This window comes from Schistocerca cancellata, chromosome 2 (assembly GCF_023864275.1).
Source record: "Schistocerca cancellata isolate TAMUIC-IGC-003103 chromosome 2, iqSchCanc2.1, whole genome shotgun sequence".
Lineage (NCBI taxonomy): Eukaryota > Metazoa > Arthropoda > Insecta > Orthoptera > Acrididae > Schistocerca > Schistocerca cancellata.
In genome coordinates, this window is record NC_064627.1 from 873,384,441 (window position 1) to 873,411,834 (window position 27,394).

The window sequence follows — 27,394 nt, forward strand, 5'->3', positions numbered from 1 at the left end:
GTGTAAATGTGCAATCCATACGCATAGCAGTAAACATATATCTTACGTACTAAACAGGTCATCAGCATCGTATAACCGTAAGCAAATAAATGTTCATATGTAATCTAATAAATAAACATGAAGGCGCAAGCAATTAAATCACAAAGTATAACTTACATACCTAACCACATCAGCACAATTTATCAGGTGACAATTATAATTTAAATAAATAGGCACAGCAGGCACATAATTAAAAATATGACATCAGTGAAAAAGCAGTGCAGCCAAGCGATGCATAATATACACAAGTTACAACTCAATTCATGGATAATCATTGTCAAAATCAGTTAACGTACGCAAGCACGTCGCTTCACCAGCAAATTCATAGAACATGTAATTAGCACAAAGTATGAATCACGTAATCGCGAGCAGTCTAAAGTACGTACCTAAGTGGAAATATGTTACCTGAAAAATAAACTCAATTAATAATTACCTTTTTAGTTTATTACTTTCTTCTTCGAAATGACATTTTTCCTGAAATTTTCTCGATAGCAAGTCGTCTTAACGTCGGACACGCACAGAATTTACCTGAAGTTCTTAAATATTTTACAGAACCGTATCCTGAAAAATACTGAATGTTAATAACAGAATTTATCAAGTCACTATAGCTTTATACTGAATTTAGTCGGAGAAATTAGACTGTGTATTTATTTACGGCTGTCAGTGCATTCGCACTGAGCGCTCGATCAGCTGTAGGCGCGTGACGTAGGAAGTGATTGTTTGCGGTCAACGACTGCCCTGTGCGGCGCGCAGACTTGACTGTTGCTTTGAGTATATGCCGCCGCCAAAACACAGCGCGGTGTCCTTGTACTCTCTGCATGTTTACATGTAGCTGTTAGTTTCTCAAAAGTATGTCATTCCTAAAAAAATTTTCAAAAGTATATCATTCCACAAAAATTTTAACGTTAGATATATGATGTATTCCTTTAGAGCGTCGTGATTTAAGAGTTTCTACTTCTACAGAGTTATCATGAATAATTTTGCGAATTCTATATGGACCGTTATAAAGCAGAAAAAATTTGCGACACAAGCCTTTTCCTTTGTGAGACAATCGATGAGACTTAATTAACACCTTCTGACCAACTGACAAGATTTTTAAACGACCAGGACGCTTTGCTGATTTCACTCTTCTAGCAGCCGCAGATGCAATATTTTGTAGAGCCAGATTGACAACTTCAGACTGCCGCAGTTTCCGTGAAGGCGGAAAAGGAACGACTTCAGAAATGCGATTTGTCGGTGCTTTGTTTTTTAATATCAGTATAGGTGGTAAAGAAGTTGAGTCGTTAGGAAGTTCATTCAGAATGTTTTGAAAAGTATGAAGATACTGATCCCACGTTCTGTGATTCTGATGACAATAAAGACGACACAATTTATTGATTTCCTTCATCCATCTCTCTGAAGCGTTAGATTGAGGGTGAAAAAGTGAAATGAAAATTGGTTTAATTTTACGATGCTGTAGAGTACGAAGCCAAATTTTAGAACGAAACTGTGATCCATTATCTGATATAACCTTATCAACATGACCCACTTCTTTAAGAAGCATTAGATACTGAACGAGCTGTTGCTTTGCGTAACGGTGTAAAACACACATATTTTGATGTCAACTCCACTGCTACGAAAATGTACGCAAAACCATTAGTAGATCGAACCACTGGACCGAACAAATCAACTGCAGCCATGTCCTTTAATTTTGCTGGAATGATAGGAAACAACGGTGCTCTGTGAGAAACTGTCGGCGGTTTAGCCTTTTGACATAATTTGCATTTGGCAAGAACAAATCGAATACGTTTTTCCATATTATTGAAGTAGCAATTTTCTCGTAATTTATGAAAGCATTTTCTGGAACCAAAGTGCGCATAACTGAAATGCGTATACCAAATCAGCTTATTAACCCACTCATCAGGAATACAAACTAACCAAACAGAGTTGTCGACCGATTTTCGTTTAAAAAGAATGTCATTGCGAACTAAATAATGCTGTCTGATCGCTACGCTTTCCTTTCTCCTCCACTTCTCTTTAATGTCCTTCCAGATTGGATCCTTATTTTGCTCCTTAGCGATGTCCTGGAGCGAAGACGAAATAAAGTTCTCAAACGCAACACCTTGAATATACATCAAACAATAATTGTTTTCTATGCAGTCCTCTTCAGCACTTTGTTTCAAACCCAGAGGTGCACGTGATAAAGCATCAGCAACAATATTTGAAGAACCCTGTATGTAAACAATACTAAAATCAAATTCCTGTAGGTACAACGCCCAACGTGACAATCTGCCATGAGTTAATTTTGTCGACATAAGAAATTCCAGAGCTCGATGATCGGTGTAAACCTTAGTATGTCTGCCAAACAAAAATGTCCGAAATTTTGTAAAAGCCCAAACAACAGCCAAAGCTTCAAGTTCCATAATCGAATAATTCTTTTCTGATTTAGAAAGAACACGACTTCCAAATGCAATAGTTTTCTGTACTACAACGCCGTCTTCTTCTATCTCTTGAAATAAATGTGCACCTAGGCCTTTGTATGATGAGTCCGTCGCCAAACAAAAATCTTTAGATAAATCCGGATGTGAAAGAAGTGGAGCAGCAACTAAAGCATCACGGAGTTGTTCAAATTCTGACTGAGCTTCCTCATCCCAACACCAATTAGATTTCTTTCCAGATAGTTCACATAAACGAGGTGTGGCCAAATCACCCAATTTAACAAAGCGTCTAAGAAAATTACAGACACCAAGAAAACTACGAACATCACGTTTTGTGGTAAGAACAGCATAATTACGATTAGCGTCAAGTTTTTCTGGATCAGGAAGAATACCTTCTGTAGAAATAATGTGACCGAGAAATTTCACCTGAGAACGACCAAATTCAGATTTTTCTAAGTTTACTGTAATGCCAACTCTTGCAAAGATACGTAATAATGAATCCAAAATTTTGTTGTGTTCACTCCAAGAGCGTTTAGCAATAAGAATGTCGTCAACATATGAAGTAATATTGTCACGAAGATAAACAGATAAAATTTCATTTAAACTACGAATGAATGCTGCTGAAGATACAGTAAGTCCACACGGTAATTTCCGAAACTGGTAACTTACCAAAGGCTAAAAAGGCAGTATATTTTCTACAATCAGGGTGGAGTTCTATTTGCCAAAAACTTGCGCGCATATCAATCGTGGATAAAACTTTAATTCCATGGAAATGTTGAAGAAGTTCATCTAAATTTTGTGGGCGGTCAGTTTCAGGAATTATGATATTATTTATCTGTTTGGAATCCAGAACCAAACGAATTGACCCATCCTTTTTAAGAACAACGTGTAATGGGCTAGTATAAGGACTGACTGCAGGCTCAATAATGCCCTGATCTAACATGTACTGAGGTTCATTCTTAACCTTGTCTCTGTAAGCCAAAGGAATAGCGTACGTTTTCCCGCGAAATGGTGTGTGTTCTTTTACTTTAAATAAATATTGTAAGCCTTGTATAGTTCCCGTGTGATGACTAAACACTGTAGCATGTGAAGTCAAAATTTGGTGCAACTCTTCTCTTGCAACGTCATCTGGCACTTCAGCTTTCTTAACCTTTTCATTAATTAGTTCTTCGCTATTAATTATATCATCCATCGCGTCTCTGTATCTATTGTCATTGTCATGAATAAACACACTGTCGTCATAATGCTCAACGAAAACGTCAGAAGTAAGAAACCTTAAACATTTTGTATCTGATTCAGATCTTGTTAAACACTCGAAAAATTTCAAACATTTCGGCATTCCGGCAACAGTCAAATTCACACTTCCTTCTTTAAAGTTCAAAATTGCCTTATGTGCGTTAAGAAACTCCATACCTAATATAATTTGTGTACTGAGTAATGGAACAATAATAAAATTAGCAGAAAATTCGTATCCTTGACAATTGAAATTTAGGTTGGTCTGTTGTTTGACTTCCACACTTTTTCCAGAAATCGCTCCTCGAATTGTTGTTTTAGAAACAGATAACACAGGACAGGCAATAGTTCTTTCACATATACGAAAAACTGATTCACTAATGACATTCAATGGGCTCCCAGAGTCTAAAACTGCAGTGAACTTATTCTTACCCACACATACTTCAAGAACAGGATGTAAAAATGCGTCTACATTATTTTCCTTTTCGTCTAGCAAAATGTCTCTCATGTCTTCCAGGCGTACGTAGTGTAAAGTCGTTAGTGTCATTACTTTCTGAACCGTCTATATTGCTGCCAGAAGCCGAAGCTGCAAGTCATTGTCGATTGTTTGCGTCACGTCTTTGATTATTCGCGTCATTTCGCGGATCAATTTCTACGATTTGCACTGGTCTCTCTGAAGTTCTGTCACGTGGAGGATGCCAATTAGGTCCCTCCTGTCTGTTAGATGCAAATTCTTGGTTGTATCTGTTATTAAAATCTCTATTTTCCTGTCTGTCTGCATGACTACTTCTTGTGTAATTTCACTGTCACTTCTGTAATTATTGTTGTATCTACTACCCTGGTTATTTCTGTAGTAAGAATTTCTATTAGTGTATGAATAATTTCTGTCTTGATGATACCGATTACTGTTTCCGTATGATTGATCATTCCGGTACGAATTACCGTTATTATAATTGTCTGTGTAATTTCTGTTAGAACGTCTGTTATTGGCTGGTATCTATTGTTCTGTCTGTTACGTCTGTCATTCTCAACATTACCCATATAACGCCCGTTCCGATCACTATCCCTTTTCTCTGAAAATCTATTGTAATTACTGTTACTGAAAATGTTAGAAGAAGTCCCGTCGTCGTTGTCATACTCAAGTTCTTGCAACAAAGTCTTAAAAGTCTCGATGTCGTCTTTACATCTTCCAGCTAAAGCAATTTGTCTTATGGATTGTGGCAGCTTAGTTAAACAAATGCGAATTAATTCAGTCGGGCTGTAAGGGTTGGAAAGGAACTGATTCTTTCGAATCATGTCTTCAAAATATTCTGCTGGCGTGCGGAACTCAGACTGTTTGAAATTACGCTGCATAATAAGACTGTGTCTGACTCTGTCTTGTGTGCTTTCGGACCACTATGCCGATAGAAATGCATGATAAAAATCATTCAGATTATTACAATCTCTGATGAGTGCGCGCATCCGCGTCGCCGGTTCGTTTTCTAAATATCCACACATAAATTCCAGTTTGTGACTTAGTGGCCAATTTGGTGGGAGTGCGTACATAAATTGATCTAACCATGCACATGGATGTATGTCAGTCTTAGAATTGCGGAAGATCTTAAATTTCCGAACAGTCAAAAAGTGTTTATAGTCAAAATTTTCGCCTCGTGGCGACAAAGACCTACCGCGTCTGTCCCAGTCCCAATGTTGATTATTGTTAAATTCACGCGCCTGGCGCTCTCTTGTTGCATCCCGTAAATGAAACAAATTATTTTCTTCAAACCCCTCTGGTATCTGTGATTCTAAATTTCTTTTGCCGTCTTTTCCTACGATTTCGCCTTCAATTTGTTTGACTTGCTTTTTTAATGCCTCAAATTCCCTTTTTACGCGTTCATTAAATTTTCCTTGTTTTTCAACATGCTTATTTATGTTCTGATACTCTTCGGTTTCTGCAAATGGCAATGGTGCTGTATCATCTGAATCTCTGTCCTTATTTAAACTAAGACTTGTCAGTTTATCTGAAATCTCCTCAACTCTTTCCGATAAATCACCTATTGGTTCTCTCTGTTTATTTACGTCTTCTGTAAGTGTCGCGACTCGGGTTTCAGTATTAACACATTTGGTAATTAACTGTTCACATTGTTGTGTTAGGTTACTTAATCTGTCATTTGGTACGGATTCCTCGATTCTCTCAAATATTTCTTCCTTATCCTTTGCACGTTGTAAATTTAACTCTGAAAATTTCTGTACTATCACGCGATCTCTTTCTTCCTGTTCTCTATCCTGTTCCCTTTGTCTAATCTCTACTGCAACTAATCTATTATTGTGAGCATTCAAAATAGGTTGTACTTCTTCTCTGATTTCTTTCTTTAATTCATCTTTCATATTTTTGAAACATGTCCCTATTCGTGAGTCTAGCCGTGTTTCCATTGTTCCCATATCTGTTTTTAGTTCAGATCGTAACTGTGATCCCAGTGTTTCCATATCTGTTTTTAATTCAGATCGTAACTGTGATCCCAGTGAGTCTAACCGTATTTTCATTGTTTCCCTATCTGTTTTAAATTCAGATCGAAAATTTAATATTACACTCATCAACTGCTCCATATTAACTTGTTCGAAATTCTTTTCGCCCCTAACATTTCCCACAAAACTAACTTCCTTTTGCATAGCCATAAAGCTATCTGTGTTCGATACTATTTCAGAATCTTCTATCGTTGATCTCGTATTCTGTGAAATTTCTGATTGAGAAAAATTTTGAAATGGTTCCGGACTATTTTCCCGACTTATTAAACTGTTTTCCACTTCATTATTCATCACACTGTTCTCCTGTGTTGGCGAGTTCGCCATGTTAACAATTTCGTCATTCTCACTATCCATCATTTTTGCCTTTTTCATCGATCGCGTAATCATTTACAAAATATACAAAACTCGTCACTATATGAAAATTGCACACAATGACACTTTATCTCCAACAATACCATTCACACGAAATGTTTCCTTCAAACACGATTGACGAACAATTGAAATAATTGCACTAAATTGTCAAACGCGTATACAAGACAACAAAAAAAATAAATTTTGAAAAATACCATTAGAAGAATGACAATTACAAAATCTACACATGCAATCTAGACTACAATTACTAAACTACAAATTACTACAACAATACTACTGTCTACTATTTTTACAATCAGAAGAATTCCAAGGGACGATCCGAAGCAGCGGTCGCCACGTGCATGGGGGCTTAATAAAATGTAATGCAAATAATTTTAGTAGCTGTCTGTCTGATTACGCAAGTCTCGTAAACGGCTGGCCCTGACAACTAATTGTTACGCTATCTGACTGCATAGAATGACAACAAGAATGAAATGAAAATTTTCGTTAACACAATTAATTAATTAAGTCCCCAGCAACTATAAAACCTACGAAACCAACAAGGCACAAGTGTCGCTGTTCTGTGTGTGGTAGTGTGACTCAACGCACATCTGGCACGGTTCTTCTTCAACAAGACAAGAAATGTTAAATACCAATTATACTGACGTGATAAAAGAAAATTAGAAATACTATAATGGCGCAAGAAAATCAGAATTACACTCTAATACAAGAACACAAGCCAGATGCTTTGTTGACTGAACCTGTAATGACACATTATTCAGGACACACAAATAATAAGAAAATAAAGAACAGTAGTTAGTTACCTTAATTTATATTGACGAAAAGCACTCTGATCATTACAATATCTCCATTAGAATAACATCTATCTCTCCCATCACATAGCTGCATAACATGGAACAACACTCACTACTACCGCATATCACTCTGACTTCAGCTACAATCAGTGTCCACCACAACTTCTCGGCAAGAACTGCCTGCCGCTACCTCTCAATGAGCACTGCCAGTGGAGGCGGCGGAACAATACTCTCTCTGGCGCGATTTTTGGCGCTGTGGCTCAGTGTAGCCACCTTTCACTACTTAAACCTAACTAACCTAAGGACATCACACACACCCATGACCGAGGCAGGATTCGAACCTGCGACCGTAGCGGTCGCGCGGTTCCAGACTGTAGCGCCTTTAACCGCTTGGCCACCCCAACCGGCTTTCTTTGTTATCTGACCGTGCGAGTGCTCATGTCTTGGCACTTGGCTTGGCGGGAATGAGTTGTAGTACGACAAGGTATCGATGTTAGAAGGCTGATAACACCTGGGGATGGTGAAATTATGGTTGTCTACAACATGCTCTGTGGTATCTTAAGGAATGTAGAAATCTCCCAAGGGCTTATGCCCGCCTTGTGGCAAGCAGGCATCACAATAGCTATAACAAACTTAAGGCCACACTGGCTCTTTCTGACTGACGTTCACTAACATGCACGTGTTGGTCAAAGTATGGAAACACCACAAACTGAACACATTACCATGCCTAATACGGTGTAGGAAACACTTTGGCATTAAAAACAGCTTCCAGTCGTCTCGGAATCGGTCAATACAGGCCCTGTATGGTCTTATTCAAACAAAATAGTGGCAAGTCCAGGTAATGATGATGGAGGTGGATGGCGAACATGTATCCTCCTCTCCAAAGTAGACCACAAAGGCTCAATAATACTGAGACCTGATGGTGGTCATGAGAGATACGATAATTCCTCGTGCTCATAAAACCATTCCTGTATGATGAGAGCTCCGTGAACAGAGGCCCTGTCGTCTTGTAACTCAGCATCACCACCAGGGAACAAACATCGTACCATGGGATGGACCTGATCCACCAAAAGGTCGCATAATTCTTGTCGGAGTAATCATGGGGCCTATAGAATACGACGATATGGCTGTCCAAATTATCACCCAACTCCCGTCTTATTTTACACTTGGATCGTAAACTCAGACAGATGTTGGAGGTAGTGTGAAACAAGACTCATCCGACCGAATGCCTTTTTCCATTGTTCCATAGTCCAGGATTTATGGCTTCGGCACCACGTTTTCACATAATGGACACTTGCCTTACTGATGTGTGGTTTTCGAATTCCAGCATGCCATGAAGTTCTCTGCTTGTGGAAATTCGAGTCATTTTGCTGCTGACATGGTTCGCGAGTGCCACATCCAGTTCTGTAGTGACGTTTGCAGCTGTCGTCCCAATCCTCTTGAATGTCCGCCGCTCAAAACTCACTTTCGTACGCGGTTGTGCTTAGCGGATGACGTTTTCCGTTTTGTCTGTACGCGCTATAAATTTTGGTTAAGGTGCCTCGTGAAACACCAAACGCTTTGGCTTTCTTGGTTAGGGAAGCACCCGCTGTACGAGCACCAGCAACCTGCCCATTCACCTTCGACAAAGTGAACTCACTATTAAACATAACGCTGTTCTGACACGTGAAACATACACTGTGTGATCAAAAGTATCCGGACACCTGGCTGAAAATGACTTACAACTTCGTGGCGCCCTTCATCGGTAATGCTGGAATTCAGTATGGTGTTTGCTCACCCTTAGCCTTGATGACACTCTCGCAGGCATACGTTCAATCAGGTGCAGGAAGGTTTCTCGGGGACAGGAACCCCGATCTTCACGGAGTGCTGCACTGAGGAGAGGTATCGATGTCGGTCGATGAGGTCTGGCACTAAGTCGGCTTCCAAAATATCCCAAAGGTATTCAGGACTGTCCAGGCGAGTCCATTACAGGGATGTTATTGTCGTGTAACCTCTCCTCCACTGGCCGTGCATTATGAACAGGTGCTCGATCGTGTTGAAAGATACAATTGCCAACCCGGAATTGCTTTTCAACAGTTGTGCTGTGATAGTGCAACGCAAAACAACAAGGGGTGCAAGCCCCCTCCATGAAAAACACGACCACACCGTGACACCATCGTCTCCGAATTTTAGTGTTGACACTACACTCGCTGGCAGATGACGTTCGCCGGGCATTTGCAATACCCACATACTGCCATCGGATCGCCACATTGTGTACCGTGATTCGTCACTCCACACAGAGTTTCTACACTGTTCAATCGTCCATTGTTCATGCTCCTTATACCGAGCGAGGCATCGTTTGGCATTTACCGGCGTGATGTGTGGCTTATGAGCAGCCTCTCGTCCATGAAATCCAAGTTTTCTCACCTCCCGCTTAACTGTCACAGTATTTGCAGTGGATCATGATGTAGTTTGGATAGATGGATAGATGTCAGCCTATTACACATTACGACCCTCTTCAACTGTCGGCGATCTCTGTCAGTCAACAGACGAGGTCGGCTTGTACGCTTTTGTGCTGTACGTGTCCCTTCACGATTCCACTTCACTATCATATCGAAAACAGTGAACCTAGGGATGTTTAGGAGCGTGGAAATCTCGCATACAGACGTCTGACACAAGTGACACCCAATAACCTGACCACGTTCGAAGTCCGCGAGTTCTGCGGAGCGCCCTATTCTGCTCTCTCACGATGTCAAATGACTGCTGAGGTTTCTGATGTGGAACACCTGGCAGTAGGTGCCAGCACAATGCGCCTTAAATGAAAAACCTATGCCTTTGGGAGTGTCCGGATACTTTTCATGACGTAGGTTATTGAGGATATTGCAATGGTGCCATTCGTGGGTGTATGCAACAACACAACCTGCAGGCTTGGCTAGCATTTCCACTTACGTTCAAGCATGCATTTATGGCGTTGTATCCGTACACTACTGGCCATTAAAACTCCTACACCAAGAAGAAATGCAGATGATAAACTGGTATTCATTGGACAACTATATTATACTAGAACTGACATGTGATAACATTTTCACGATATTTGGGTGCATAGATCCTGAGAAATCAGTATCTAGAACAGCCACCTCTGGCCGTAATAACGGCTTTGATACGCCTGGGCATTGAGTCAAACAGAGCTTGGATGGCGTGTAAAGGTACAGCTGCCCATGCAGCTTCAACACGATACCACAGTTCATCAAGAGTAGTGACTGGCGTATTGTGACGAGCCAGTTGCTCGGCCACCATTGACCAGACGTTTTCAATTGGTGAGAGGTCTGGAGAATATGATGGCCAGGGCAGCAGTCAAACATTTTCTGTATCCAGAAAGGCGCGTACAGGACCTGCAACACGCGGTCGTGCATTATCCTGCTGAAATGTAGGGTTTCGCAGGGATCGAGTGAAGGGTAGAGCCACGGGTCATAATACATCTGAAATGTAACGTCCATTGTTCAAAGTGCCGTCAATGCGAACAAGAGGTGACCGACATGTGTAACCAATGGCACCCCATACCATCACGCCGGGTGATACGCCAGTATGGCGATGACGAATACACGGTTCCAATGTGCGTTCACCGCGACGTCGCCAAACACGAACGCGACCATCATGATGCTGTAAACAGAACCCATCTGCTGACTCAGGGATCGAGACGTGGCTGCACGGTCCGTTACCGCCAAGCGGATAAGATGCCTGTCATCTCGACTGCTAGTGATACGAGGCCGTTGGGATCCATCAAGGCGTTCCGTATTACCCTCCTGAACCCACCGATTCCATATTCTGCTAACAGCCATTGGACCTCGTCCAACGCGAGCAGCAATCTCGCGATATGATAAACCTCAATCGCGATAGGCTACAATCCGACCTTTATCAAAGTCGGAAACGTGATGGTACGCATTTCTCCTCCTTACACGAGGCATCACAACAACGTTTCACCAGACAACACTGATCAACTGCTGTTTGTGTATGAGAAATCGGTTGGAAACTTTCCTCATGTCAGCACGTTGTAGGTGTCGTCACCGGCCCCAACCTTGTGTGAATACTCTGAAAAGCTAATCATTTCCATATCACAGCATCTACTTCCTGTCGGTTCTGTAGCACCTCATCTTCGTGGTGTAGGAGTTTTAATGGCCAGTAGCGTATTTTTGTCCAACCTCTGTATCTGAACGTTCAGAATCCCACTTATTGGTTCTTACCGATCATACGCATATCGTCTTGTGTACTAGCTGGTGATTTTTTTAATTTTATTTTTTACGGCTTTCCTGCCCAGCTGCGTTGTTAGTCAGTAATCTGCAGCGGGAGGCGCTCGTGGCAGGGTGTGTGCCTCAGATTGCTGCCGCATTAGCGCCGTGCTGTGGCGGCAATTAGCGTCTGCCGCCGTTGCCGTGACTGCGGCTGTGAGTGCCTCGCGGCGCCACTCTTGGCTGCGAAACCAGCGATCAATCATGCAGGCGCCTCGCCTAGCCTCGCGCAGCGCCGCGTCCCGCCACGACGCGTCGCGACGCCCGCATTAAGGCCGACCGGTTACGTGGTGCCGCGGTGCGGAGCCGCGTGCTGCGACGCCAGCTAGCGGCTCCCGGGACGCTGCGGTGGCGGCGGTGCCACACAGCAGCGAAACAACGCGTCTCTCCTACAGTCCCAAAACTTCGTGTAGAGAGCGGTCCTTTGAGAGACGTTCGGTATAAGGGCTGGGATACACGTGAAAGACTGTTGCTCCCCTAGAGTTTGGCGCTCTGAGAGTAGTCGAGGTATTGTTTGCACTAGGTGCGAAATTTCGCTGACAGTTACTGTTAATAGTTCCCTGCGAATACTCTCTGTAAGTGTCTGAGAGTCTTGCTAGAGCAAGTGTCGGAAGGGTTTAACCGGCAGCAGTGGCCGAGCGGTTCTAGGCGCTTCAGTCTGGAACCGCGCGACCGCTACGGTCCCAGGTTCGATTCCTGCTTCGGGCATGGATGTGTATGATGTCTTTAGGTTAGTTAGGTTTAAGTAGTTCTAAGTTCTAGGGGACTGATGACCTCAGATATTAAGTCCCATAGTGCTCAGAGCCATTTGAACCATTTTTTTTTTTTTTGACAAACAGGGAGTATCGTGACGAATACAGGGGTTAGCGACCGCAAGGCAGTTGCTGCTAGGTTGAATACCGTAATATCTATAACCATCAAAAAGCAACGCAAAGTATATCTATTTAAAAAAGTTGATAAAAATGCTCTTAACGCCTTTTTAAGAGACAGTTTTCACTCCTTCCGTTATGTTCATGTAAGCTTAGAAAATATATGGAATGATTTCAAAGAGATAGTATCGACGGCAATTGATTGATATATACCACATAAATTAATAAGTGATGGTACTGACCCCGCATGGTACACAAAACGGGTCGGATTGCTGTTGCCGAAGCAATTAAAAAAGCATACCAAATTTAAAAGAACGCAAAATCCCCAAGATTGGCTAAGTTTTGCAGAAGTTCGTAATGTAGTGCGTATTTCAATGCGAGATGCTTTTAATAATTTCCAAAACGAAACTCTGTCTCGAAATCTGGCAGAAAATCCAAAAATATTCTGGTCATACGTAAAGCACACCAGTGTCAAGAATCAGTCAATACCTTCACTGGGCAATAACAACGGTGAAGTCACTCACAACAGCGCCACTAATGCAGAGTCATTAAACACCGTTTTCCGAACCTCCTTCACGAAAGAAGATCAAGAAAATTTTCCTGAATTCCAATCAAGAACAACTGCCGAGACGATAAACATAGAATTAGATATTGTCGGTGTAGCAAAGCAGCTTAAATGACTTAATAGAGGCAAGGCCTCCGGTCCGGATTGTATACCATTCAGATTCCTCTCAAGTATGCTGCAATAGCTCCACATTTAGCGATTATATACAACCGCAAGCTCACAGAAAATTCCGTACCTAAAGAATGGGAAATTGCTTAATTCACACCAACACTCAGCAAGGGAATTAGGAGTTATCTGCTGAATTGCAGGTCCATATCACTAAAGTCGATTCGCTGTAGGGTTTTGGAACATATACTGTGTTCCAACATTATGAAGTACCTCGAAGAAATCTATTTATTGACTCATAGTCTGCACGGATGCAGAAAATATCGTTCTTCTGAAACACAACTAGCTCTTTATACTCATGAAGTAGTGATTGCTATCGACAGAGGATGTCAAATTGATTCCATATTTTTACATTTCCAGAAGGATTTCGACATCGTTCCTCACAAGCGTCTTCTAACCAAACTGCGTGCCTATGGAGCATCGCCTCAGTTGTGCGACTGGATTCGTGATTTCCTGTCAAAAAGGTCACAGTTAGTAGTAGTAGACAGAAAGTCATCGAGTAAAACGGAAGTAATACCCAACGTTCCCCAAGGAAGTGATATATGCCCTCTATTGTTCTGATCTGTATTAACGACGTAGGGAACAAACCGAGTATCCCTATTAGATTGTTTTCAGATGATGCTGTCATTTATCGTCTTGTAAAGTCATCAGCTGACCAAAAGGAATTGCAAAATGATTTAGATAAGATATCTGAATGGTGCGAAAAGGGGCAACTGACCCTGAATAAAGAAAAGTGTGAAGTTATTCACATGAGCACTGGAAGAAATACGCAAAATTTCGATTACGCGATAAGTCACACAAATCTGAAGGCTGTAAATTCAGTTAAATACTTAGCGATTACAATTACAAATAACCTAAATTGGAGCGATCACGTACCTGTTGTGAGTAGAGCAAACAAGTCTACTAAAGAGACTGCTTACGCCACGCTTGTTCGCCCTACTCTGAGTATTGCTGTGCAGTGTGGGATCCGACTAAGGTGGGACTGACGGATGACATCGAAAAAGTTCAAAGAGGGGCAGCTCGTTTTGTATTATTGCGAACTAGAGAAGATAGTTCCACAGACATGATACGTGGAGTGGCAATCATTAAAACAAAGTCGTCTATCGTTGCGACGGAATCTTCTCATGAAATTTCAATCACCAGTTTTCTTCTCCGATTCGGAAACATTCAGATGGCACCCACCTACATAGTGAGAAATGATCATCATGATAAAATAAGAGAATCAGGTCTCTCACAGCAAACTTTAAGTGCTCTTTTTTCCCCCTCGCCGTTCTAGAGTGGAACGGTAGACAGACAGCTTGAAGCTGGTTCATTGAACCCTCTGCCAGGCAATTTATTATGAATATCAGAGTAATCACGTAGATGTAGATGAACTTATCTCTTCCGTGTGGCTGTGTGATGAAGGAGTCTTTACATAACGGAAAAAGCAGGGTGGTTTCCATTGGGATGATTTCAGCACTTCCTTCTCGAAATGTTCCATATATGGTGACAAGGGGTGAAAGTGCAATCCCCTGGCTAGTCCTCCAGTCCGCTCATCGTAATCACTTTCGAAAAGAAAGTTTGTCGACGTCAAGACAGGGAAAAAAGGTAGATCTTTTCTATGTCAAATTTTTAGGCCAATAATCATTCATGTGATGGGATCTTGATAAAAAGGGAGGCAAAATAAAAGCCCCCAAGAATGTCTGTATCCTTAAACTTAAAGTTGTTGTAGTGTCCAACAAAATCCACGAATTTTCGAATGTTATGTGACCACTTTCCCACCTAAGTGCTCGTTGGAAACTGACATCCAGCGGTTACCCGCGAACTATTTCGCCAAATTTTCTTTAGTATTAATGGGGAAAGTATGTAAGATCACCATATCCTTGGATACTTCAGATTTTTGTTACGGCTCAGAAGATTAAAACACTTTATATACAGGGTGTTTGGGGAGGAAAGGTCAATATTTTAAACAGTGATAATATACGTTTTTCTGAACAAAATATGTTATATGAACATAGGTCTGTAAATGCTTCGTTAGGGAGGTATGGGTATTGAAAGGAACTTTAATTCTGCTAAACTGATGAACGTATATGCAATAACATTGGGCCGTAACGTTGTTTTCTTGCAAAAAATGCACGGGTACATGCCATGTTCTTGCTATGCAACGTACCACGTAATATGGTCATGTGATGTACGTAGTACAGTCACCTGTTGTTTGCGCAGTGGTGCCGTGTAAGCCACATTGTGTATTGTACCGGCGACGGATTGGTTAACTGTGCAGTGTATGATGTTAACTGTGTTCGTATAAGCGCTGGTAACAATTCCACACGTCTACAGTAATAAGGAATTCGTAGATATGGTGTATGTTTATGGCTTCTGCGACGGTAGTGCTACCGCTGCAAGGGAGAATACCACAGGTGCTTTCCGACTCGACGATTACCTGATTGCAGGGTGTTTACCAAAGTGTTTATCACTTTGCATGTAACAGGCTCTCTTACAAGTAGATATTTCTCGTCCGAGCGTGCACGTCAACAAACTTTGCAAGAACAGGAAGAAATTATCGCTAGTGTTGAGCGAAGTTCCTGTATGAGTAAACGATGAATGTCACTGCGTATGAAAGTCCCACAAATACGTGTATTGGAAACATTACATGCGGAAAAACTGTATCCATTTCACATACATCATTTCCAAGACCTCCACGTTGACGACAATGCCCAAGACTTCATTTCTGTCACTGGGTAATTGAGATTAGTCATTCCATATATACTATTCACTGAAGAAGCCCAGTTTTCACGACATAGAATAAACAACACACACAATAATCATCGATACATACGCTTCACTGGATAGCAATTTCCAAGTTCGTTTTGCCATAAATGTTTGGTGTGGCATGATCGGTAACCTTTTGATAGGTCAATTTATTATCAATCAGCGATTGACGGAAGAGAGGTACCTGAATTTTTTGGAAAATTCATTTGTGGAACTATTAGAAGACCTTCCTTTAGCTAAGCGAACTGGAATGTACTTTCAACGTGACGGTGCCCCTCCACATGTTACAATAGTGTGTAGGGCCAACTCAACCGTACCTACCCTAATCTATGGATTGGCCATGGCGGTGCTATTAACTGGCTTCCAAGATCACCTGACCTTATACCTTTAGATTTATGTTTATGGGATTGAATGAGATCAGAGGTGCATAAAGTGAAGGTAAATACACGAGATGAACTGCTTCGTTGCATCATGGACGCTGCTGAACTGATTAGGAACCAACCACAGGCAATTGAACAAGGAACGCCACATGTTATCGCTAGAGCGCAAAAGTGCGTTGACTTTCATGTTGGGATATTCAAACCTGTTCTGAGAACTGTACGACATTTGTACGATAAGTGTTAAAGCCGTTTGTAAAAGATGTGGTACGTCTTTTTCAACTGAATACATGTAACATAAATGTTGTAATGCATTATGTACAAAATGCCAAGTAAATAAATATTATGTAAAAATGTGTAACATAATTGTAGTTCTCTGTAACATTGTTTTCAAGAAAATCAACTTACAGTCCAGTTGTACTACTTATACATTCACGTTGTGCACATAAATTTTGCAGAATTATAGTTCCTTTCTATACCCATACCTCCCTAACGAAGCACTTGCGGATCTACGTTCATATAACATTTTTGGTTCAGAATTACTTACACTATCACTGTGTAAAATATTAAACTTTCCTCCCCGAACACCCTATTTGTGCGCGGACATTGGCCAAGGGGACAGATCGGCAACAGGGCACAACTTGCGAGTGTTGTAGGTAGTCTAGCCACTCACGAGAAGGCGAGGCATGCGGCGTCAAGCGACGGTCTGCGTGACACTGCCAGCAATGACAAGCCCCAAAAAAGGTTCAAATGTCTGTGAAATCTTATGGGACTTAACTGCTAAGATCATCAGTCCCTAAGCTTACACACAACCTAAATTATCCTACGGACAAAAACACACACACACACACACACACACACACACACACACACACACGTATATATATATATATATATATATATATATATATATATATATATATATACACACACTCACACCCATGCCCGAGGGAGGACTCAAACCTCCGCCGGGACCAGCCGCATAGTCCATGACTGCAGCGCCACACCGCTCGGCTAATCCCGCGCGGCGACAAGCCTCACATGTACCTCATACCGGTTACGCTGGCCGGTATTATGTATCGTGGTTAGTTAGCATAGGGAAAGGAACGTGAGGAGGGGCTGCACTACTGTACATGCCTGCTTAATAATTTGGTTTTTGTGTCCCAGACTTAGTTTTAAGAAACGAGTACATAGATGCAGAATACAAAATACAATTACACAGGTACGTGGCAGTTAATATAAACGAATACAATGCAGCTGTACAAATGAAACTAATATAGAAACACGTGACCAGAAGCTGCAGTGGCGGTTATAAGTACTGTTCGAAATGACGGCCACGATGTGTGTGGCAAAGTTGAACTCTTCGCAGGAAGGATTGCTGAACACGGTCCGACATATCTGTATCTCTTTGCATAATATCGCAGGCCTGTTGTCTTCTGTGTTGAAGAGTGTTGACATCAACAACCTCTCCTTCATGAATCAGAGATTTCAGATGGCTCCACAAAAAGAAATCCAGTGGATTCAGGTCTGGCGATCTTGCTGGCCATTCTACAGGACCTCCACGACCGATCCATTTCGAAGGGATGACATTGTCCAGGTGGCGTCGCACTGTGCCGCGTAAGTGAGCGGGGGCACCACCATGCATGTACCACAGGTTCAAACGAGAGGCCAGACTAACGTCTTCCATCAATTCCGGTAACGTAGCATCCAGAAAACGTAGATACCGCTCTCCTGTAAGCCTTTGTGGTAGCACACGTGGCCCTATGAGATGTTGATCAATAATACCACACCACATACTGACACCGCATCGTTGTTGGTACCCTCGTATCACTGTGCCGTGGGGGTTTTCTTCCGCCCACTGGTGCCAATTATGCGAATTCGCTATACCCTCCTTCGTGAAAGAGGCTTCGTCAGTGAACAGTATTATTTGTGAAAAATCGTGGTCGTGGGTCTGACGCCGTAGGATGAAGTTGCAGAAGTCCAACCTCCTCTGAAAGTCTTCCAGCAATAATGCCTGTACCTTCTGCATGCCAAAGGGATGGTAATGGTTTCTATGGAGTACTCGCATAACAGTAGATTGTGACATTCCGATCGCAGTGGCGAGAGACCTGGTGCTTATTGTTCGGTCCTCCGCAACAGTTTGTAACACTTTTTCTTCGTCATCCACACTGTACGTCGACGGTCGGACACGACCACTAAATCCTGGAGGTGCTACACATGAACCATACTCGCTCAAGCGTCGGTCCACAGAGTAAAACGTTTTTGAGGATGGAAGGCGCCGGCTAGGAAACCTCTCGTGATACAGTTGCCTTGCAACGTCAGCTCTTCCAACTGCAAACCCGTAGGTGAGGTGGATGTCGGCGTCTTTCTCGTTTCTGAAACTTGGCGTGGTACTGTAGTAACACAGCGACGCGGCCGTTAGCAGCTGTCGACACGGCTAGTAACGGGCAGAGTGAGCAACGCAGAGGTGTTGTGAACACCTCATGCACGCCGCGATTTTACTTCCGTTGTTGACTACTCTTTTCGCTTACAGGTCACACATTCCCTGACATGGGACTGTACACTCCGTTACTGCCGGCAACGTGTGATTCACAAGTTCTGATACAATTTCACATATATTACGATGGGATTTGTTCTCTCTCGTATCTATCAAACGCTGGCAGATACATATCAGCTCATTGGTGTGTCATGTGTTGTATCTATGGGTGAATGACACGTCGTGACCGTGAGGCTCGTCGGTGTCTCGTTCAATGGTTAACAGGTGTTTTTGTTTTACGTACACAGTACACCGAGGAGAACGAAATGAACAACGGTGCGTCACGTGTTACGCATAGCAACATGCGGTGCTCGACATATTTTTCCTCATGTGTGTGTGTGATTTGGAGATTAAAGAGATTTTTCTTAAATGCAACGCATATAGGGTGAACCTTTTTAACCCCTATTGGTGAATAATTCGACGCAGAGATCACTCTTAGCTAATGGCCGTGACTGTGAACGTGATTTTCAAGGTGATTTGGAAGCTTAAAGTGAATTTTGTTAAAAACGGGAACGTTATATTTGATTTAAGGTTTGAAAAATGCGGTAAATTTTACTTATAAAATAATAAATTATTCAAGGTCATGGTAAGGTTCAACAAAGGTCAAATAAGCAAATATTTTTTTGTTCTAGCAGGGATTAACTTGGAATAGATGAAGAATACAGAAAAATACAGTGTTAGGTACAAACTAGAAGGAGCATGAGGGGTCCTGCATCATTATCAGTAACCATGGTTTTTGTACTTTCATCATTGCAGCACAGTCAGCAATCGTGATAATCAAATATATAAGAAAGTATCAGCCTCGATTGGGATAGTTTCTTATATAATAACCATGATCTTAAAGGTAATTATCGAGGGTCATCCAAAAGTTAAGTTTTTTTTTCATGGAAACCTCTATTTATGACTTCAGATTTCGGAAGAGCGAAGAGAGATTTGAAGTACAAATTTGAATTATCGTGATTTTTATCTCACATCTACAACTTTTATTTGAAACATTTTGCCGTATCTCGTCTCTATCCAGAGTTATTCCGCATTATGGATTTGTATATATATATATATATATATATATAGGATGGTCGAAAAAAAAGGCCATCGACAAACTTTAGGTAAAGGGTTCCTTGAATCAAACAAAAAAGAAATGCCTCGTAAACATTGGCTTTGAAACGCGTATCTTAAGAGTAAGAGTTATGAGCACTTGCTTAGTAGAAAGGTGTTTTACTCTAGCGAATATGAACTAGTACTCATAGTTCTTGATGTATGGGTTTTAGCAACAGTTTTTCTTGTTTTGGTCAATACTTCCTCCTCCCAAACTATGGAAAGCAAAGACCTTGCATTAGAAGAGATATGTTCCATAGTATCAAAAATGAGCAAGTGCTCATACCTCTTAAGATATATGTTTTAGAGCTCATATTTTCTAGATTTTTTTACTTGTTTCCGTATAAGGAATCTGTCCCTAAATTATTTCGGTCTTTTTCTGAGGGAAAAGTAACGAGACTGACAACAATGAGAGTGAACTGGCAACGCTGTGTTGTTCTAATTGTGTAAACCGGTGTGTTCATTCCTTCCGGATGCTTAGTCGTAGTTTCAGCTGTGTACAGTCATCACGTGAGTTTTTAGAGCTCCATCAGTGAAGCTGTATTTTTGGTGTGTGTGTTAGGAAAACGGAACAGTGGAATTCAGAGCAACGTTATGCAATGTAGCGTTGTGTTAAACTTGGAGAATGCACGACTATGACCTTCGAAAAGTTTAAACAGGTCTATGGGGAACATTACTTATCAAGAGCACAAATTTTCGCTTCAAAAGTAATTTTTTTAAGGCCGAGAACGCGTTGAAGATGAACTACTCTCACGGAATCTTCAAATTCAAAAAGCGAAGGAAATGTCAAACGTGTGCTTGCTCTTGTAACATAAGGATGGGAGTGACCTGTTAAACAATTTCATCGTACATCAAATTTTGTCCTGCGACTGAGTCACTTCCATCACGGAATTTTTGACATCAGAGGGCATTCCTATTGTTCCACACCCCACTATTCACCTGAACTGAGTTCTGTGACTTTTTCCTTTTCCCGAAACTGAAAAACATCCTAAAAGATCGTCATTTTTGCTCTCTGGAGAACATTCAAAAGAAGTGACCAACGTGTTAAAGGCCCTACCAGTTGAAGGCTTTCAGCACTGCTGTTAATACTGGGAACAATGACTCCGCCGCTGTATAGGGGCAGAAGAAAACTAGTTTTAAGGGGTCAGTTTTGGTAGATGAAAAATAAAAAACCTCTTGTTAGTATGTAAAAAATTTTAAATCTCCTCAATTTCTTCACCAATTCCGTTGAAAGTTTGTTACAACGTTGCATTCGAATTTTCGCGAGTTTTTATATACCCAGTCGAGCGCCGTGCGAGACAGTAAATGAAATGTAACACATATAATACATATATTTGTATACGAGAATTTTCCAGAAAATAAGTTCCAATCGGTTGCGAAATGGAAACCACTGGGAAAATCCGGTAAAGCTTTGCACATTTGTGTTGGGCAGTGTCTCTAGTATGCCCGTCGATCGTGTCGCATCGCTCTTTTCAGTTTTGAGTGAACAGTGAGCATGTAAAGTTGCATAAGGAATAGCGTCTCCTGCCATGTAAGAGGGCCTGGTTACAGATTTCGCCTGTGTCATGCAACCCACATAACATAACTGTCGAGCAGTTCCTTCATCATGCCACACACGGCAGGGGCAATGAAGACGCTCCTGCAGCGTTTCCGATGAGAAGTGTTTGATCAGCCACAATACAGTCCCTAATTGGCTCAAAATGGCTCTGAGCACTATGGGACTTAACATCTGAGGTCATCAGTCCTCTAGAACATAGAACTACTTAAACCTAACTAAACTAAGGACGTCACACACATCCATGCCCGAGGCAGGATTCGAATCTGCAACCGCAGCGGTCGCGCGGTTCCAGACTGAAGCGCCTAGAACCGCTCGGCCACGCAGGTCGGCAGTCTCTAATTGGCTCCCACTGAGTCTTATTTCTGCTCATAAGAACCACTGGCTATGACGACAACATTTTTCCACAGACAACGAACTGCAGACCAGTGCAGATAACTGGCCGAAAGAACAGGTGGCTGTTTTCTATGACGAGGATATTGGAAAGTTGATACAACACTACGACAAAACTCGAAGTTGGAGCGGCGACTATGTAGAGAAGTAGGTGGAAGGTGTACCTAACTGTTGCAAATGAAACGTTTTTGGTTTTCACTGTGGTTTCCATTTCGCGACCGATCGGAAGTTACTTCCGGACAACCCTCGTATATTCTAAGGCCAGCCAGCAAGTATATAAAATAACACTCGTATTCGAATGCTACGTTGTGTCAAAATTTCAAAGCTTAAGGTCAAGAACTTACGGACATTCGCGACTTTGTACAAATGAACATTTACAACCCATAAATAAAAACCTTAATTGTCCGTAACTTCTGCACCCACTGCTTTGAATCATTGACGCAACGTTGCTTTCGAATATGCGTGTTTTATATGCCTAATAGAGTGCCATATATAATATATAAATATATATGTAATAATCACAGGAGACAGCAATAAAATTTGTTCTTTTGAACAAAATCGTAAAGCTTCGAAAATTCTTCACCGATTGCTTTCAAATTTTGACACAACATTGCATTCGAATACTCCTTGTGTTTTCATATACCTATTTTTAATGTATGAAATATATAAATAAGTATATAATATATAAAGGGGAAACGTGATTAGGCAACAACAGTATAGAAGGAGAGAGATGGGAGAGGAGACGATGGTGATAGGAGGAGGAGAAGATGGAAGAATGGTGAGAGTAGGTAATGGATAGAGAGAGGGGGAGAGGGAGGGACAGGAAGAGATGGGAAGGAGAAGAAGGACAGAGGGAGGGGGGAGAAGGAAGAGACGGATAGAGAGAGTAGGAGAGGAGACGTACAGAGGCAGGGAGGAGAAGATTAGGACATTTATCCAATTCTCATCCACATTACAAACGTGTGCTTTCCCTTTCCATTCTTTCCCATTTAACCAGACTGAGCCGTAGGAACGTGTGACCGTCAGCAGCTAGTTTGGGATAGAATGGGAAGCATGCAATGTAGTGGGACGCGAAATTGAAGCGTCACCCATCCACCAGTGTCAGCCCAGTTTGCAGGTGAATATAAATTTAATTTAGTGTTTTGTTTATGTATTTTTGTAATCTTTGTAAGTGTTGTGAATTATCTAAAGTTTTGTATTTATTTTTTTATGTTTCATGTACGGAGAGGGCGGCTCAGCGAACGGAGACAGCATCTTCACTGCCGGGACCAGAGAGAAAATTGCTGGCCACTATACGTCGCGGGTCGACAGCCAAAGAGCAACAGAAGATCCTGAAACCGAGTTGTTGCGTCGTGCTTCTAAAAACTGAAAAAATAAGATTTTGTAATTTAGTACAACAATGACGTCATAGAAAGTTTAATCATGTTGTAAATGGTCAGTCCTATCTTGTCAAGGCTCAGGTTCACGTCTATATGTAGGAAGATAATAAACTAGTGGGTACTGCTAAAGTTCAAATACGTGTTACGAGAATTTATTTATGAAGAATTATGTGAATGAATTGATTATTAATTTTGACGACGTTCATCGCGAGTTTGAATCTGGAAAGTTTATTCAATGTGGTTCTAATATTTGTTGAATCAGATAACTTGCATTAATATAATTTCTGAGAAGAAACAAAACGACATATAAATTGAAAAGGTTTGCACAAACAAATTGGACTGAGTGACGAAATTCTGCGCATACGACTCAAATGATGATGTTTTACAGTTTCGTTCAAGAACCATTCAGAGACAATTTAAAAAGAATTTAAATAATTTTGAAGTGTGTTGTAACTGACGTAGGTGACGAAGTCTGCACATGGTCATATGTCAAAAGAAAATCATTTATACAAAACTTGCGTCGTTACACTACAGCAAGAAAGACGTGAGTCGAGGTTGTGCAATTGGTAGTAGTTTTGTGCGTATCCTTGTAGAAAAAAAATTAATAATAATAACTTAGAACTGAAAACTACTCATTTTGATTCCCATTAATTTAATTATCATCCCTCAAAACTCCATTCGAACAGGCCTTGAAAGGCCCAACGCTACTGACCGGTCACCGTGTCATCCTCAGCCCACAGGCGTCACTGGATGCGGATATGGAGGGGCATGTGGTCAGCACACAACTCTCCCGTCCGTAAGTCAGTTTACGAGACCCGAGCCGCTACGTCTAAGTCAAGTTTTTCCTCAGTTGGGCTCACAAAGGTTGAGTGCACCCCGCTTGCCAACAGCACTCGGCAGACCGGTTGGTCACCCATCCAAGTGTTAGTCCAGCCCGACAGCGCTTAACTTTGGTGATCTGACGGGAACCAGTGTTACCACTGCGACAATGCCGTTGTCCCATCCCTCAAAACGTTACCATGAAAGGAGCGATGCACCAAATTGCAGGTAAAACAGAGCACATTGTTGGCAAGCTCCGAGAGCTATCCCCACAAGCGCAAAAGACTTAGCATGACACGCTTTTAACGTAACACTAGTGAATTCAGTGCTCAAGAATAAATATTGTGCGTCATCGATTCTCTTACTAAAATTTCCTTTCACACGGGGTTTCATCATACAAATAACAGTTGCTCATATAAAAGTAAAAAATGTAACTCTTTCATGGCTCTGAGCACTATGGGACTCAACATCTTAGGTCATAAGTCCCCTAGAACTTAGAACTACTTAAACCTAACTAACCTAAGGACATCACACACACCCATGCCCGAGGCAGGATTCGAACCTGCGACCGTAGCAGTCCCGCGGTTCCGGACTGCAGCGCCAGAACCGCTAGACCACCGCGGCCGGCTAACTTTTTCAGAGCAAAAAAAAAAAAAAAAAAAAAAAAAAAGGTAATTCTTATACAACGGATTAAACATTCAAAACTCGTGCAGTTTACTAGTTGTGCACAAATTGCCGTAACAGTTTCATATCACAGAAATGGAGCAGTCGTAGTATAAGTCTTAAGGTGAAAGCACAATAGTAGAAAGAGAACACAGGCAGGCAACACGTCTGCTCTGGAGCAGTATCAGAATACAAAAGAGCCAGATGCAGAACATGCAGGCAGAGGACGCACAGTATTTCTGCTCTTTAGCAGGAGCCAAACGCAGCAGACGCAGAGGCAAAAGTTCCTGTTGTGTAGCTGAGCTGAAAGGCAAGAGAGCGAAATTCAGGAACGTCTACGTGCACACAGTGCGATAGGCGGTCACAAGGGCTCTCTGAAAATGAAAGACACTGGTCTTCCCTTGATTTTCTCTATTTCTTCTATTATTTCTATCTTATGTGAGTAACAGACTGATGAGCAATACTCAAATCTTGAGTGTTTTGTAAGCTACCTCATTCGTGATTGGACTGTATTTCCTGAGCATCCTCAGTCTGGCATATGCATTTTGAGCCGTGCGTGGCTCGTTTCCCTGCCATTTCTTATTTTACGTTTTTTTTTACCGTACTGCCACCTAGTTATGTTAATTTACAATTACTGGTGTCCCTGAGTTGTTGCTTTGCCTGCCCGTGAGCGGCAGCAGGAGTGCTTATCGATATAAGTCTTGCCGTATTGTCTTTGCTGGACTGCTACTACTTCCTGGTCGTCGTGTGTCAACCGGTCAGTTGGAACGTGCCAGCAGTGAGTTTGGACCTGGCAGTGTTTGAGTTGGCACGCGGCACAAGTTCAGTCGGGGTGCGGCAGCAGTGAGGTCCGGACCGCCATGACTCGCCCGACGGTTGCCGACACACAAGTTTGAGTGGAAACTACCTTGCTTGGCCGTTTGGTCGGTCGTCTGATTAGACGACGTGTATTTGGGTCGTCAACCGCTTATGGGTTATCTGTGATCCGTTCTGGTTGTTGTTCAATTCTCCGCTGGTAGCATCGTTAGAGTTTTGGTGCAAGTGTGGAGCGGATCTTGATCATTGGTCTGTTGACTGTCGGTCGGTTGGGTTGTCGTCGGATCGTGAATGGTTGGCCCGACTGCCTGTCTCACCTAAGCGAGCGTTAGTGTTTGAATTCCAGGCCGACCCTAGAACATCTGCGCGCCCTGGTGTGGACTGCCTTTTTTAAAAATTGGTTCTTATTGTTGGTATTTGTATGGCTTCTAGCCGGTTTTGTGTTTTAAATTAGAGTTCTTTTACTCTTAAGGCCTTCAGCCTAGTTTAAACTGCTGTTTCACGTAAGCCCTTTGGCATTAAAAAAAAGTCAATTTTTAAGTCTTCGGCCTTCAGCCGGTTTGACTTTCAGTTGTTTGTTCTTAAGGCCTTCAGCCTAAATTAAAGAATTGTTTCACGTAAGGACTTCGGTATTGAAAAAACAAAGTTTTAATGTTTTGGAGTTTTATGTGTTCGGCCTTCAGCCGATTTGAATATAACTCGTTTACTACACCCTAACTAAAGAACTGTTTTAAGATAAGGCTTGCCATTTACATTTATGATTATGCTGGTGTTTTAAGTTATTGGCCTTCAGCCGTTTTTAAATTAAAGTGGCTTTCAGCCGGTAATGAAGTTCCAGAGATTAAAGCTGTGTGTTTAAAAATTTTTTTGGGCTCTTGTAATGTTTGATCAAATAATAAAGTTGCATGCTCGAGTGTAACTGACAACCCCTTATTTTGGCCCCTTTCCACAATTTTTTGTGTCTGTCCTGTCCTGCGGCTTCGCTGGGCGTCTCACATTTCATACGATTCAATTTATGTGGGCGTTCCACTTCAAACTGCTGCCAGATATTTAATAGATGCTTCAATTGATAGTTGGCAATCTCGTAATCATAAAACAACGGGTCTTCGTGCCTGTCTATACGTAGTACGTTATATGTGTTGTGTTGAAGAGTCAACTGCCAAATGCTGCACCAAGAAACCATCGTCTGCAGATATTACTGCATATTGTTACAGTTTTCTAGAGTTGTGGATTCTTTATAAAGGGCGTCCCAAAAATGTTGCGACCGACTTCGAGGGAATGTAGAGCATGTTCTGAGGAACAAATCGGTCATAGAAACCCATGTCCTGAAACCCATCCAACGTCACTACAGAGTGTCAGAGTTATGGGCGCCGGCGTTTGCCGGTAGGCCACCCATTCGTCAGTTAATGTGACTTTGTATGCTGACTCCCCGTAGGCGGAACGTCTCGCAATGTTGCTTATTATTCACTGATTACGAGTGGTTGCCACCATCACCGGTGAAGGAAATTGAGCTATCTGCTGCGTAGACAGGTCTTGCTTACTATGAGTACAATGCTCTGTCGCCTTGGTGGATGATGGTTTCGGAAGTGGGTTTCTATCTGCAGTTCACTTTTTTCCTGTATATCGAAGAGCAATGGAGAAAAATAAACTGCGGTTGCAAACTCACGCCTGAAATCGTCGTCCACCGGTGAAACAGAGCATTGCATTCGTAATAGGTAAGACCTGTGTACGCAGCAGCTAGCTTCATCTCCTCCTCTGGCGATCATGGCTATCACTCGCGATCACTGAA